At 35.5% G+C, this 14,534-nt stretch overlaps 1 long non-coding RNA gene across 1 annotated transcript; it reads right to left on the reverse strand.

The window, feature by feature from the left end:
- Window positions 1-2,680: 2,680 nt before the first annotated feature.
- Window positions 2,681-10,991, reverse strand: LOC133517807 (uncharacterized). Its single transcript, XR_009799408.1, has 2 exons — window positions 10,863-10,991; window positions 2,681-3,170 (listed from the first exon to the last, which is right to left on the reverse strand). It is a non-coding gene; the product is annotated as an uncharacterized LOC133517807 (long non-coding RNA).
- Between the last annotated feature and the right edge of the window lie 3,543 nt (window positions 10,992-14,534).

Raw genomic sequence — 14,534 nt, forward strand, 5'->3', positions numbered from 1 at the left:
ATACAAATAATAGCCGTGGATTAAATGATTAGTGCAATATACGCCTGTCATTGAACGATTGACAATATAATAAGCAGCTCAGGTGCCCGGTCACTGGGTCAAAAGTACAATGCAGCTTTATTTGCTGCCCTAAAATCAAAATCGTCTTCTAGGAGAGTGGTGCTTGGCGAAAGTTACGGAATGCTATAACAGACTTCACGCATGACCCGCGGGTCAGCTGCACACATTCTGACACATGTCAATTAAGGCTCACCGCCGCTGGGCGCGGATTGAGTGCTTGGACATGTTTGTGGAAAACCTTCGTCACCGGGATTGATTCATTACTCTATTCGCTTAGTCGACGCTCAGCTACGATTTACTATTCCTCTTTATTCCCATTTGAAACGCGGCGTTTAAATCAGAATCTACTGGTTTATTATAATTTTTCCTTATGTTTGCATTTAAAATGAAGATGTTTCCTTATTTAGAAGCAATTACAGACCAAATAGTTGGCTTATGAATAGGTATTTAAAGTTGAATATATTATAAAGCTACGTGGGTAAAACTTATGATGTCAAATGTCAATATATAAAGCTTACCCGTATGAGAGTTTGACTTCCATATTGATACACATACTCTTATAATTGGTTGAAAAACAATGACTTTCCTAAGCTGTCTTATTTGTAGGGATAAAGACAATTACATTGCATTTGAAATGCATTTGTTATTCGAGGGCTCATTATGGCGTGCATTGTGCCGCGGTTCGTTATTTCCCAAGTGCGTCTGTAGTTGGCAATTTACCGCCTCGTAGATCGATCAGCTCCTATTATTGGAAGAGGTCGGACGTGTTCAAACATCGATTTCGCGTCGTTAATCTGAGTCTCAGCCCCGGAGGTGAGAGCTTCGCAGCCTAACCTCACGTATCACATAAAACATCCCGACCTGCACCTAATCACAAAGATACTCTCTAAAATTATCGAGAACCCTAATCATTACTGCAATAACTAACAATTATACACGACTGCACATCACAGTATCCGCAATCAGTGTCTATTTAGGTGTAGAAGCGCAGTTACTGAATAACACTTTTGATATTTATGTTACTTTAATAATACGCTGAGGTAGGTCAATGGTTTGTTTACAGTGTAATATATACGTATTACAAAATGGAATGTTGTAAAAAAAACAGCAATTTTAGTCCGCCATTTGTACAATTTTATATCGTGCAATAAAGTTTAAATAAATAAATTTTAAACTTAAATAATCTCTATGTGCTGAAAATTTGTAACTATTTAGATTTAGATTTAGATGTTTATTCTCATAATATAAAATTACACTATAAATTATGCTAGACTAATCTACATGAATTTATACTATGATCGTCATTAATATTTACATAATATTATTAAATAAAATGGATACAATTCAAAACATGTCCTAAAAATAATAATCAATCGTATGTCAACAATGTTATCAATCATGTCAAAACAAAGTTCGGGAATTGAATAACTAAGTACGAGTACCTCGTAATGATCGTCATGTTCTAAAATAAAACAATAATAATATTTTCTCCTGTTTTCGAATGGATGTAATGGATCTTTTTTTATTTAAGTTTGTAGCATCTTAATTGGCAAGTTGCGTTAATCAGATTTGATGGGCTGGTTAACATTAATATGGCGAGTCCGGCAACATTGTTCAAGGAACGAACTTACCGATGAAAATTTGATTATTTCACGCATGGTAAAAGGCAGTTCCCAAACATTGAGGGCATCAAACCTTTAAAAAATCTGTTATTAATATAGTTATTTAAAGTAAGAGTAATTGGCACGGGTGAATGATGTCAAAACGAGATGTTGATGTGATGCTCAGAAAGCAGCGGCGCTGACAGCCCGGACCGTACACACCGTGAACACCTTGGCCGCTTCATACGTATAATGCACGTGACACAGCTGACATTAATATTACGAGTATGTAACGTTCGCAAAGTATACTTTAGTAGTGTTACAGCATTTTCAAAGTCTTACCATGGTAATTTAATTTTAAGTATGTATTACATGATACACGACTTTGGATGTGCCTACACGAGCAAATGCCTCCGCAGTCCGTACTGAGTAGGTACCTACTCTTGCTCGTGGTGCGATGTTTTACGGGCGGTGTCATTAGTGTTAATTGGACGCTTCAGGGCTTAATTTACTGGTCAAATTAATAGTCACGATTGTCAGTTTATTGATTATGATTAATAATTTATTTTAATTTGGATTGTTAATGACTCAAAGATTATTATGTTTTAGCTACATTAATGAACTATTAAATAAATAAATCAATTATAAGTGCCCAGATTTGTTCGATCAAACATAAATAAATATTATAGGGTCCCACAGTAAGTCAAGAAGGCTTGTGTTGTAGGTAGTCAGGCAGCGATATATATATAATATACAAATACTTAAATACATGGAAAACATCCATGACTCAGGAACAAAAATATCTGTGCTCATCACACAAATAAATGCCCTTACCGGGATTCGAACCCAGGACCATGGGATTCGAACCCAGGACCATCGGCTTCATAGGCAGGGTCAGTACAGTACTCACCAGGCCAGACCGGTCGTCAAAACATGCCTTAATAGTTTTTTGGACAATGCTTAGGTAAGTCTGGGGTAGTAGGCCATAGTATTTTTAGACAACGATAAAAAAATAAGTGTAATATTTTTATTATATACTTTATTCAATTGATTTTCGAAAATGAAACAGACTAAAAATATTTCTATTAACTTCAAAATGAAAAAAAGGTTAAAAAAAGTACAATTGGCCATCTCTTCCGAGGTGTCCGATGACCATACCATTCTAGGAGAGACGGCCATAACTTAACTCTTCATTTTAGTATATGTTCCCTTTTCTTCTTAAAACCCCGTTTAGGCCACCTAATACCAGCAAACAGCGCACTCAAAGCAATCATGGAGGAGAACAGGGATTTTTTCCCACACAAAACTCATATTTCTGAATTAACTCCTTTTTCCTTTTTTATTCGTTATCATGCATAGGAGAACATCGTCACTGCTATCCTTAACCTTTGGAATACCTAATCCGTGATTTATACATCTTCATCATTGTGTACCTTCACGGCCATATAGCCATAATACCCCAACTTGAACTGGCCATCTGTCCTTCTCGTCCGGGAGAGAAGACCACGCCTAAAATCAAAACAAGTAGAAAATCGAGCTTCATTCTTATTTAGGTTAGAACAAAACTACAACCGTATATTTTGCACCAAAAGCAAATAACACCAGAATAAGACACTAGCATCACTACCATATAAAATATGAACCCTCTAATAAATATTTTCACTAGTCAAAACAATCACCAAGGATTTTACGTCATGTTACAATTTTCCCCCAAAATTTACATGCATGACTTATAAACAAGAACTAGCGAAATCTAAAACATCAGAACCATGAAATATTGCGATGGACCATCTCGCCCCTATAGCCATCAACCCCGGAATTACCCTATAAGAAGTCACAGCGATACGATACCGATTTGTCAGTGCCAAAAGAGACGTGATACCGTCCCCCCACCCCCTAGGATAACATTTGAAACTATTTTGTATGCCCCTCCCCCTGTTAAGAAACTGTTGATAAGATCATGTTTGTCCATAAAAAGTGTAAGATTACGAAATAATAAAAGTGAAATGGTTTGTTTACATTATTTGCAATTTCTACTGAGCTCCACTTTAGTATTTAATACGCATACCTACATTTTATATATTCACTTTCCGTGTGATGTAGGTATTTTCTGTGTAGGAACACCAATTTATTCAAGTTATTTATTTGATCGATGCTATGCGCTTACACAACGTGTTATTGTCAGATTTACTAGGGTGACCCATGACCTGAACGAGTACAGTTGTATCATAGATATAATTTCGCAACAAACGTGATCGACTTTAGAATAAGACGCTAAAAGGACATGTTTAATGACAGTTCTGAGTAAGTGGGTACATCTGATAGTTCACTTATAATTATTCTCAGAAACCTGTTCTTGGATTTATAACTTCGTATCGCGCAATGTGTTTATGGCGGGATGAGTTAAATTTGAAGTGAAGGGACAAGTCTGATATTGCAAATATTTAATTATCATTTGTTTAATTTAAACACCTTCGTTTATGTTCAAAAGTTACGTCCCTACACAACCAAACGCAAACATTCCTTTTGCGGTCCTGTCTACATATAAACGGATTTTTTACAATATACGTCTGCCATGTATCACTCACAGTACCCGTGCATTCTACGAAGAAATATTTAGACCTCTGCCGAATCCCACGTCCCAAAGTGGCAATTTTTTATACTTACAGATTTTTGTCAAAGCTCAGTTCTGATAATGAAACCCATGAGATATCGAAGGAACTCCTCAAATCTTATAGGCATTATACAGGTCGATTCATAAGACATTCATTAGCAGGAGCAACCCTACACTCAGGAAAGATTATGAATCCTTCACCATCGCATATAAGAGAAACTACAGCTACTACCTTTTCCTGTTTTTCATCCTTTAAAATCATGGTCATTTTACGACGCCTAATTAATAAATGGTCATCAAAAGTAATTAGGCCAAAGAGCACTGGTATTTGACGAAAGTATTTTTTATGTAATAGGCAGCAAACGAGCAGACGAGCTGCCTGGTGGGAAGCAGTCATCGAAACCCATGGACATAAACAACATCGGAGGAGCCACTTATGCGTTGCCAACCTTTGAGAATGAAAATACCTGCTTCTTGAAGAACCCCATGTCATAGCACAAGGGAAACACCTCAGAAGGTAGCTGATTCCACAACTTGCACGTGCTGGGCAAATACGAGCGAGCGAAGTATTCTAATTATAGGATGCATGTCGTAAATAATTTAACACAGTTTGTTACAAACATAAAAAATTACATTACTCTTACTAATAGGTACGAAACAGTAGCTTATTATTTTCTGAATGCGTAGAGTTGTGCGTGCTCTCGTCTTTGACGATTTATTGTCTTCAGATTTATGTTCAGCAAGTTAAGTAGGTTTTAAGCAACATTTTTTCCGAGTTCTTATGATGGCTTCCACGAGGAATCAAGGGTACTTAACAAATCATATGAGCATACTTATAGGTAGCTTTTATTTTTATATAAATACCCAGCATTTTCAATTAAAATGTGCTATTTGGGGAAATGGAAGCTGGAAGCTCATGAAAACCAGAATGGAAGTCTTCAAATTTTGACGACCGGTTTGGCCTAGTGGGTAGTGACCCTGCCTACGAAGCTGATGGTCCCGGGTTCAAATCCTGGTAAGGGCATTTATTCGTGTGATGAGCATGGATATTTGTTCCTGAGTCATGGGTGTTTTATATGTATTTAAGTATTTATAAATATTTATATATTATATATATCGTTGTCTAGGTACCCTCAACACAAGCCTTATTGAGCTTACTGTGGGACTTAGTCAATTTGTGTAATAATGTTCTATTAATATTTATTTATTTATTTATTATTAATGTTCTTTTTTTTAACAAGCAGATACGTCTGCGAGCGCTACTCCAAATTTTATATTAAAGGAAAAAATGGAAAAGTTATAAAGGTGTGTGGAGGAATGGAAAGATTTGCGAGGTTCTGGCAGGCTCTCGTAGCTCAATTGGTTAAGAGCCGGACAAACCGCACGGATTGCGGAGGTTTCGGGTTCAAGTATTTTTTTAACGAGCAGATACGTCTGCGAGCGCTACACCAAATTTTATATTAAAGGAAAAATTTAAAAAGTTATAAAGGTGTGTGGAGGAATGGAAAGATTTGCGAGGTTCTGGTAGGCCCCCGTAGTAGGCTCCCGTAGCTCAATTGGTTAAAAGCCGGTCAAACCGCACGGATTGCGGAGGTTGCGGGTTCAAGTATTTTTTTTAACGAGCAGATACGTCTGCGAGCGCTACACCAAATTTTATATTAAAGGAAAAATTTAAAAAGTTATAAAGGTGTGTGGAGGAATGGAAAGATTTGCGAGGTTCTGGTAGGCCCCCGTAGTAGGCTCCCGTAGCTCAATTGGTTAAGAGCCGGTCAAACCGCACGGATTGCGGAGGTTGCGGGTTCAAGTCCTGCTGGAAGGGTAACTTTTTCCATTTTTCTTTAATATAAAATTTCCACGAGAAGAATTTATACATGTTGAAGCTAATAGCTTATTGTGATATGTACTATATTGTTTTGTGAAGTCGGTTTTTTCTATTACTTAAAGATTATTTGATTTCTGTTATTAAAAACAGAATACGCCTGATGTACCTTAATAAATTTATCTGCGAAGACCTAATGATAATAAATAAATGAATACATATTATAGGGCACTATCACCCAAATTGACTAAGTCCCACAATAAGCTCAATAAGGCTTGTGTGGATAATATACATACTTAATACCTATGTATGTACTTATGTACTCGTATCTATTCTAAACGCGAGAGCTTCAAGTTTAGCTAGAACTGCTTTTAATATTCCGAGTGACATTAATTTCTATCTAGCTCGCCCAATAAATAACAACAACACACTTAAGAAAATATACATCGGCGACTCCGTTAGCTCTCACCAATTAAGGCATTATAATTTTAATTGTGTCACGAATTGCAGTTAATGCATTAGTCTCATTAAGAATGTTACCTATTCTAGCAGTCAGCGTCCCGCGCTTCCGCCAGCGATCGGCACCGCCCCAGCACGTTCGCTTATAGCTCGTGATTACGGCCAATTATTTTCTGTTTATCTCTAATTACGCATGCGCTGCCAACGTCGCGGCTTATCGCGAATCTGCCCTTCGCCCTCAGATCCGATCGCTTTTGCTAATCAGCTCTCAATCCGCTTACATGAACCATCACTATTTAGTTAACATTCGCTAAAACAAATGGCTGAAACTCAAAATATTTCGTATTTCAACAATTATGTTATGACCTTTGATTGCTTGTTTAAGATGGAGTTTCCTACTCGAAAACGCCTAAGTGTGTTTGTCTGCCTATCTGTACTAAGTATTTTTCTGTCACCACAAGGTCAAGATAATCCTACTTTTAATTTATGTTATTAATTGTTTTTACAGAATTTTTTCAAATACTCGAGCGCTTAGCACAAAAAAGCACACCCTGGACAACCGCCCTAAGGAGGATTTAACATATTCTAGTTGAAGGCAAGTAAGTCAAACTCATATGTGGTTATATATCCAAGATTGTCAATATAGTCAAGGATGGTAAAGTAAGGTAGTGTCGCCGTACTTTGATGTTGTAATCGACCTCGTCGTGTTTCAGAATATATAATCGTCGATTTCAAAATATTCGTGTGAAGATATCATCTCTAATAATAACCTGTAAAAATGTATTGGAATTTCATACTTACTTAAAGTTACTACTATACGCTCCGTGTGTGACTATGCCTAAGGCCGACATTTGTTTAGAATGTTCCACGTTCAGTTCCGAGAAAGAATCTACAATAGCTAAACGCAACTTCCGTTCCCAAAATGCCAGATTGCCGTCTAGATTATTTTGTTTCTATTTATAAGTCAATGAGAAAATTTATATTCGAGAACACAAGAAATTTAGGTATCATTTCGAATTTTTTAGATTTAAGTTGGCATACGTTTTCATATGAAGCTAGTTCCATGCTCGAAGAAAAATTACATAAACGGACAGACAGACGGACATGACGAATCTATAAGGGTTCCGTTTTGTGCCATTTGGCTACGGAACCCTAATTAGGCTTTCCTATTTACATAGACCAAATAGGCTGTGACAGACGGACAGACAGACGCACGAGTGATCCTATAAGGGTTCCGTTTTTTCCTTTTGAGGTACGGAACCCTAAAAGTTTATTTATTATCATAAAAATCCAATTTCTATTGCATAGACTGGTACCGTATTAGTTTATACACATCCGCTTCCGTTTACGCGAAACAAATTTCAACGCGAAATTCACGTGACTATCGGCCCGTTTCGAAGAATGTGATACAATAACGATAAGTTCTGGTTTAGATAAGTTCTCATTTAGATATCGTTTGAATGTCGTATAATTGCCAGAAGCAGCTCGATTCGGGCAACCTATGACACTTTGACGTTAGAAGTATCGTAGATACTAGATCTTATTGGGATCACAGCGGAATGGCAATATACGTCAATTTTGACATGCCGTTTAGTTATCAATATTTTAAAGATCTTGAACGTGTCTTAATCACTCTTCGAATCGGGCCGTTAGTCACCTACCATATTTAATAAGAATTACTTAGCAAAAAACCATCAACACATTTTATTATAAATCAATTCATCCATTTTTTTAGGGTTCCGTAGCCAAATGGCATAAAACGGAACCCTTATAGTTTCGCCATGTCCGTCTGTCTGTCTGTCTGTCTGTCTGTCTGTCTGTCTGTCTGTCTGTCCGAGGCTTTGCTCCGTGGTCGTTAGTGCTAGAAAGCTGAAATTTGGCATGGATATATAAATCAATAAAGCCGACAAAGTCGTACAATAAAATCTAAAAATTTAATTTTTTTTAGGGTACCTCCCCTACACGTAAAGTGGGGGTGAAATTTTTTTTTCGCTTCAACCCTAGAGTGTGGGATATCGTTGGAAAGGTCTTTCAAAACTAATAGGGGTCTTCACCAAACATTTTTTGATAAAGTGAATATGTTCGGAGATAATCGCTCCGAAAGAGAAAAAAAATGTGTCCCCCCCCCTCTAACTTTTGAACCATAGGCCCAAAAAATATGAAAAAAATCGTGGAAGTAGAGCTTAAGAAAGACATTAAATGAAAACTATAGCAGACATAATCAGTTTAGCTGTTTTTGAGTTATCGCAAAAAGTTTTCCCTTCATAGTAAAAAGACTTACTTTAATTAGGTACTGATTATGCAAAATTTGCCTATTTGTTTAACTCGGGTGAAAGGTACCGTTTCATCCCTTGGTTAACAATTTACTATACTTTAAGCTCCAGTTTAGCTTATTGTGACGGAAGAGTAACTACGGAACCCTACACTGAGCGTGGCCCGACATGCTCTTGGCCGGTTATTAATGAATGGTGAAGAATTGCTCGTCTTATATATGTCATGTTGTACGGACAGGAACAGGACCGCTGTAAGCGACGGTCGTGCGTGTCGGCGCCCGCGCCGCTCTGACGGCTTTAATTCACGGGCAAGTCGTGCAAACAGGCTGACGTGTCAGTTTTTCGGTGCGCATTCATGCCGGTGAAATTAGGGTCCATTAACAACAAGGTCAGTGCGACCGCCGTGTCCTGTTGGCTACCAAAAAAGTCAAAAGGCACGCTTGTTTATTGAACTAAAATGCATCCGTTTTTAGGATTTATTCCAATATAATAAGGCGGTTACTTTTGTAGTTTCCTGTATGAATTTTCAACAAAAGGTCTGCAACTACAATTTATAATATTATAGGGTCACTTAAAGTATTAGGGACTTTTCTCTAGGATAGATAAGATTTGTTAAAATTAAAATACCTACACAAATTACTATACATGTATTATTACTTACGGCGTCGTCGTAGAGATATACATGTACTTTCCCTTCTCTTTAACGTCCTATTCTCTCCTTTTTCTCTCGCCCTAATCTCTCGGAGAGATTTACATTTTTAGCAGATGGCAGGGGGCACCGGCTCCGTTCCAGTGTAGATCTTTCTCTGTCTATCCTGTCTTTTACTGTGTACTCTGTTAAATTATGGAATTCCTGCCTGACCGTCTTCTCTTCGACAGTGTCAATCGGTCGCGTCGCTAAAGGCGAATTAAAAAAAAAGTTTTTTTCTACGGTTAGGTAGTTTTAGTGTATATGTATTATTTAGTATAGAATGTATTGTATATATATATATGACTGTTTACATACTTGTTTAATTGTTTAGTTTATATTATAATGTAGTTTATAGGTTACTTATCTTTTAGGAAATTCATTATTTTCTTTTTTTGCCGTTTAATACAGTTTTGATGTTTACCGTTCTCCGACTCTTTCTCTATTGCTCAAAGGTTAACTGGAAGAAATTACTGAAAGGGATGAGTTCATCAATATACAAATGATGTGTATTTTTCCTATTTTGTGTTTCTTTTTGTACAATAAAGTGTTTTACTACTACTACTACGCATAGTTACAAAACAAAAAGCACAACATTAATTGAGTTTTAATTAATGCTTTTCTAATAATGATAAAAATGGACTGCTCTGGATCACAATCAGCTGTTTTAATCTGCGGTAGCAAGGAACATCTTTACAATCACATCAGTCTAGATCAGATCAGTTAGTCATTGGCGGTGAGGCTTATCTGACGCATTTATCTGGCAGGCGTGTGAGAAAAAGCCAATCAACCACCAACAGCCGCCGTAATCCTTGAATGAGGTGACTAACTGTACAGTTATGAAACTCTATTTAGCCAGACGAGCGTACTGATCCGATCTGACGGGCTTAGCGCTGTAGCCAATGCTTTGAATCAACATTGCATCGATGATGATGGTTTATGGCTGGTTAATAACGAAATATTAGATGTGGTTTGTAATGTTTTGAATCTCGCTATCCATTACAGGTATGAAAGGCTTAGCAATAACAGGTAAGGGTAATGTAACCATTCGTTTTCGACTATCACTGACATCAAATCCTTACTACCCACTCTATTACTATTCATAAAATTTAATGTACATACTTATCTGCTATTTGTAAAATTAATAAAAGGCACATACCTAACTCCTCGGAATTTATGTGTTATGAGCGATAAGCATACTTATTCTTAGATGTTTATGGAATTATGAGCTTTAAACAGTTTCATACTAACATAAAAGAAGCAATTTACTTAACCTAAATAAATGTAACTTTAAAGTTTTCCAAAGTAAAAAAACATACGTACATTACGAGTAATTTTTACTACTTACTCTAAATATGTAATTATCGGGTGGCAAATGTACTGCACGCATACATTGTGATAATATCTGAGGTGAGCTGGTCGTTAGATGAGATTAGCGAGATCAATTACTCAGTTCTCACGGACGGCGGCGCGCAGCGCGGCGCGGGCGTTCCCGTCCCGATGCGACTGCGCGCTCATACCGACTCCAATGATCCACTACGCTTACGCGCTCTACAACTGGAACACGCGTGTTCTATGCTCGACTAACTAAGGTACACGTTTTTTAAGTTATTAAAATGCTAGATTTCCGTATGCAGCGATAAATGCTTAGGTATGAAAAAATTACAAATGTCATCTAAGTTATATTAGATGCGAATTAAATTTACAAAGAAATGCCTAATTAGTTCTATTACAATGTTAAATGTTTACGATCAATATTACTTGGTAAAGTATTGAATCGAACTCGAACCTTTATTTATCAAAGGCGAGTCGTATTATAATAAATTTCTCAGTAGAACGCATTAGTTATAAGTTATAAATGTACCTATAGTATAATAATAAATATCGTGTCAACTTTGACACCCTAAAAATAATTATCCTTGAAACTAATCAGGAAAATCGACTAGGTCCACTTATTCCACAATTTTTTTGACTAGTTTGAGACTTCTTAAAAAAATATTCAAAAATATGTAAAAATTATTCGTATAATGGTAATAGGGTAAGGTCAGTTTTTTTTCATACAGTAAACTGGCGATGATTGTATAAGTAGGTACAGGTATGATAATAGCTTATGAATAACGCAAAATTTTAATGTACTACATCGTACCATTTTCCACGTTTTGTGGTTTTATTTTTTATACAAGTTTATACCCATTACATTAAGAGCATATTGAATATTAAATAAAACTTATGTAACATCGATCAAGTATGCTAAATTGGTATCTACCTCATCAGGCTTTAGTTTTTGACTGACTTGGTTTCGGATCTCATACATTTTAATAGGCAAATACTGGGTTTGAAACAGCATTTAATATTTTTTTATTAATAGTAAGATAGCCAATAAATTAAAATAATTTCGTCTAATAGATTAAACTATTATTAATTATTTTGCGTAAGATAAATGAACAAGGAAGGTTTAACGAATATGTAGACATGGAGGTACGAATATTAATTTAAATTAATTTAATTAATCCATGGTCACATGGTTTTCTCATACTATAATATAAATTTACTAAATAACGCTTAAAGCTTTAAATAGGGGTGATAGGGATTAATTATATTTTTATGACAGCGTAGTTTCTTATTTCTGAACGTGTCTAATGGCGTTATCCATAAACGGGCTACAAGCCCCAATTAGCCATTAATAAAATAAATAAATAAATAAATATTATAGGACATTCTTACACAAATTGACTAAGTCCCACAGTAAGTTCAATAAGGCTTGTGTTGAGGGTGCTTAGACAACGATATATATAATATATAAATACATACATAGACAAGAACAAATATCCATGCTCATCACACGAATAAATGCCCTTATCAGGATTTGAACCCGGGACCATCAGCTTCGTAGGCAGGGTCACTACCCACTAGGCCTGACCGGTCGTCAAATTAATTGTTTGTCTAAATCCGTCATTTTCACTTTTGTATTGGCAAGAAAAGGATAAAACATAAATTAACTTATTGAGGCTTTTAAAGGTTTATGAATAAGGGGTTAAATGTTTTCTAGAAAATTAGTATAGGCTTTGAAGGTTAGATTATAGGCATCACTTTTTGTCCCGTTATCAGTCACTGACTGTAATAACTGAAATACACGCACACTAATTTGATGCACGAGCATTAGTTAGTGACTGCCCTGCTCCCACGATGCGCAGATAAGATTGCGAGTGACTGATGCATAGGACAATATGTAATAGATCAGCCACGGACAAAAATATGAAGCTAGTTGTCTCGAATAATAGCTCATTTATTGAGATAAGTGTCTCCTTAGACTTCATTTAGCTTCAGCGAAGATTACTAATAATTACGAAACACTTTCAAAGAACCAGCAGTTACTTTGGGAGGTTGCAAATGAATACGAGTATGTTGCATTTATTGCTCACTGAATATGTAGATGCAAAGTAAAATATTACGCAAGTAATTACTATTTAAACGCTAGAATCATATGCCTTGTCTTGCTTAACATAATCAAAAATAATAAAGAATATTAATTTTAAGACACTAGTCTATAATTACACCAAATAAAGTTTGTAATGACACTATATTAGGGTAAAGGCACCTATTACCGTGGTAGTTGAGGAACTTTTCAAAAGAGATCCAAAAATTAAGGGTATCAATGCTGTCTAACAGCCAGGAATATTTTTTTTTCATCAGAGCATTTAATGAACTTTCCGTTTCACACGTTTTAGGATTCATTTTGTGTTATTATATGTATTAAAATATTTTTTGAAGCCAAAATGACCAAATCTTCTATTACCGTGGCAAGGGACAGGCTGTGATTCTATTATCGCGAATTGAGCTTTCATTACCGAGGCACAATTGGCATGATTTTTCTGCACTCGTTAATAGAAATCAAACTCAAAATTCGAAACCTAATACCGAGGGTTAAAACAATAATAACGACGTGGGTTCTGTATATTATTTTTGTGTCATTAACTTTAATAATGACAAAAAATAAAACTATAGGAGTATGTTTAAAAATAAGAGATATATTCGAAGAGATTATAATTACACTTTGGCACAATTAAATACTATTAAATAGTTAACTTACCAAGTACCCACGAGTACCTGTATAACAAGTTATAAGTTGAATGTTTTACATGTAAAACAACAAAAATTACTATTAGTAAAGTTTTACTAAGGATAGACAAATAGGCCTGCCTGTTATTAAATAAAGTAATTTTTAAATGCTATAAAGATTGATAAGAATTTGTCTTACTGACACAATTAGCTGCACAAAAAAAACAAGTAAGTAACATTTACTCATAAGGCACAGCGTAAATTATAGTTGAAATTTTATAAGCTGGACGTTTACCACCTGAGTGAAAGTTTACCACAGTGAAATGGTAAACGTCCACCTTATAAAATTTCGACTATATATAAAAACATGAAATTTTTTAATTCTAATATTTTTGGTAAGGTAATTAAGTTAAATAAACTCTCACATATTATGTGTTATAATTTACCCGTTTATAATTAACAAATCACAGTACTTTTCTTATTGCTGATTCTTATAGCTAAAAAAAATCATGTCTGAGATTTTGGACTACTGTATAAATAAAATTATATAAAAAAAAAATCTAATCGGAAATGTCCGGCAGTTGGGTACGCTTCCTTGTCAGAGTAATAACTGAATCAGAAAACAGAAGAATTTAAATCTGATAATGATAACTGAAGTCTAAATTTTATCAACGAAATCTGTACTTGCGGTACCCTAAATGCGATATTTCAATACAATACCAAATAGTCACTCGGTAATAGATAACTCTTTAAGAGCCTATTACCGACCCATTCGATATTTCTCTGGGTCGGTAATAGATTTCTATACATTCTATTACCGAGGGTAATCTGATCATACCATCAGTAATAGGCTTAATTTGGAGTTTAATTAAACCTAATTCCGACCCATAAAAAGAATAAAACACAGATGGTTTTTCAAATCAAATCAAACACGTATATTACAAGCTTCTTGTAAAGACAA

The sequence above is a fragment of the Cydia pomonella genome, chromosome 5 (assembly GCF_033807575.1).
Source record: "Cydia pomonella isolate Wapato2018A chromosome 5, ilCydPomo1, whole genome shotgun sequence".
In the NCBI taxonomy this organism is placed as follows: Eukaryota; Metazoa; Arthropoda; class Insecta; order Lepidoptera; family Tortricidae; genus Cydia; species Cydia pomonella.